This window comes from Apaloderma vittatum, unplaced genomic scaffold (genome assembly GCF_000703405.1).
Source record: "Apaloderma vittatum isolate BGI_N311 unplaced genomic scaffold, ASM70340v1 scaffold5049, whole genome shotgun sequence".
Lineage (NCBI taxonomy): Eukaryota > Metazoa > Chordata > Aves > Trogoniformes > Trogonidae > Apaloderma > Apaloderma vittatum.
Genome location: NW_009733443.1, coordinates 835 through 3733, shown reverse-complemented (window position 1 = coordinate 3733; position 2899 = coordinate 835).

Genomic DNA, 2899 nt, shown 5'->3' with positions numbered 1-2899 from the left:
GGGAAAGAGGTAATGGAATTTGGAGGCAACCGGTGTTCAAAGCCTTTTCTTGAAATGGGTCTATGCTAATGCCGAGGGTCTGTGCAAATTGGATCGATGTCCTGCGTACTCCAAAAGTGGCAGCTTCATCAGGACAGACTATGTGGTGCAGGATTGTCCCTCACAGGGCTGCACCTCTGAGCCAAAATCTCAAAGAGATTTTGGCTAAAACTGACCCGGCCCTCGGCCAGAGCAGGATACATTAATCCCCCGAGAATCACCCGGCGTGTGTGTGGTCCCTGAGCTGGGCACGGGGAGGGCACATTCATCCCAAAGTAACTGAGTTTAATTGCTGCCTCCTGACTCTTTTCATAAAAGGAATCTGTACTTAAAGGCTCAGAGCCTTTTCCTTGAACTTTCTTGCTCCAGACTGAGCTGACGTAACTCCCTTGTCCTTGATGGAATTACATTGGTGAGTTATTGGTCAGATGCCGATTTGTATCTGGCAATGAACCTCGTCTCGCTCCCTTCTTTGTCTCCTCTACATACCTTCATGAAATATTAAAAGTCGTTCTGCATGTTTGCGCGTGAGACTATCATATAAAATACTTGCACAAAATCAAAATCTGAGGAACTCACTCTTGCACGAAAACAGGGCAATGCTCTTTCCTTTTTCTGAGGCAAAGAAGAAGTTTGTCAGAAACAGAACTTTGAAAAAGACATGGCACTGCGAGTAGGTAAACTAAGAGCTGCAATTCAAGCCCACAAGTCCTTCTGTTGAAAATATTGAAAATCATATTGGCACATATATTTTAAAGAAAAAAAATAGACATTGCTAAGCAAGTACTGACACAACTAAAAGTTTGCTGGCATGGAAAAGAGGTTGTTTTATGTCCCTGGAGGAAGCTGATGCTTGTTTATACTGGATAAGAAAGCCAGTACCAAGCCATTAGAGAAACGTATAGGTGCAACCCTGAGCACTTACAGCTGCAGACACCATCTGAATAAATTGAAGCATTAAATGCATCATATTCACAGTAAGCGATAAATGCAGGTAATTATGGAAATCAGAAGCAAGGAAAAGGGAAATGGGTGGAGTGCTTGTTCATATGCAGAGCAAGGCCTAAACAAAGCAGGCAATTCCTTTATAGAGTCACCATTTACTGGTGGTTTATGCCCTTTGGTTGAAAAGGGAGTTGTAATTTTTCAGAGTGGTCCAGTTTGCCCCATCCTGGAAAGAGACAGTAGTGGAAAAGCCAAACCTCAAAATCACAGCTTTGGATTAGGAAAACTATGAACATTTTTGTTATGAAAATGGTTTTTGTGTCCTGCAGTTTGTCATTTCCCCAGTTACCTCAGCTGATCTTCTTCCCCTTGCCTGCAGACATTGCCTCTTTCTCATTCTTGGACAACTATATCGGCTGTAGAAATATAATTAGCTCTTTCACTTTTTGTAGTAACAAGGTTCCATCATATTCTTCTTTCTGTGTAAATTCACTGACATAAGTTTGCCTCCGAAGATCAGTTTTTAGAGGTTTCCAAGCACCCTGCTGTCCCTCAACACTTTCTTTCCACAACTCAGAGTAAGAGGCTGGTATTGCTTCTTAAGGGATAAATACGGATATTTCAGGTGAAATGAAAAAATAGCACTGACAGCCTTGGAAAAAGAGATGCACAGGTCCAGTGGGAGACCTGTCGTGGGTATCGACACTGTGTGAGGCACTCGCAGGTTGGTGTGGAGCAGTCTGGCTCATTAACGCCTCTGAACTCAGTGCCTCTTCCACCTAAATACTGTAAATGAACTACAGGGAAAACGGTGTTTTTCTTTTTGATCAGCCGCATCTCTGGCAATATAATGAGCACAAATTACCCTTTCTTGACTATGCAACGTTATTCTGTTTGGCAGTTAATTGCTGATGATGTTTTCAAGCTTATTAAAACCAGACAGACAATGTTTACACATATGTTTAATCCGAAATTTCCAATAAAATTTAGAATAATAACTTAGGTATTTTCTATGATTTGTCTAATTTTTTTTTGTTTTTTTTTAACAACCAGACATCAAAATCCAAGAAAGTCTATTTAGTTTTCCTGCTTTGGTACATAAATGAACTTTTAATGTTAGTGCTGTCAAATAACCATGTTTGTTATCTGAGGCCCAAATCTGCAAAAACTCTCTGTTTCTGAGGATACTTTTTGAAATTAATTCTTAATCAAGATATCAAGAAAGGGTCAAATCCAATTACTATAGTAGTTGTAGCAACAGTAGTAGAAATATCTCAGAATTACTACAGCCTGTTTGTGCATTCTTGTGCTTTTTAAAGGGAGGAAAAAATACAAGATTTTTTTCATCCTCAGCAAATTTTCAACCCAAGTAGAAGTTTAGAGCCACCAAATGGATGGATAGAAGAACTTACTGAGGAAATGCAGATCAGTATGAGGGATAGTGGTCTCAACAAATCTACTGCCAAGTGCTTTGCCTGGAATATTTACGGGAGCTGCTGTCCTACAGTTCTGCAGTTTGTTAGTGTTTGGAACAAGAGGACCTGAAAACCTCTTACCTACTATAACTGCAAGAAATTCCCTTTGGTCTGTTTGGTGCTAGAATTGTCCATTCCCATTACCTATGCAAGTATAGGAGCTGTAAATTGCAGGAAAAACTCCTGCAACCCAGAATCAGTGTTATATTTAGAAAATAAAGTCAGTAAGGCACAAGCAGTTCTTTGATGTATGCTTGTGCCGTGCACAAGGACCCAGGGTGACTGAAGAAACCTTGATAGAATTAGAAGGTATGAATCATAGAATCATAGAATGTCTTATGTTGGAAGAGACCTGAGAGATCATCTAATCCACCCCCCTGCCATGTGCAGGGATGCCCTTAACTAGACCAGGTTGCTCAAGGCCTCATCCAACCTGGCCT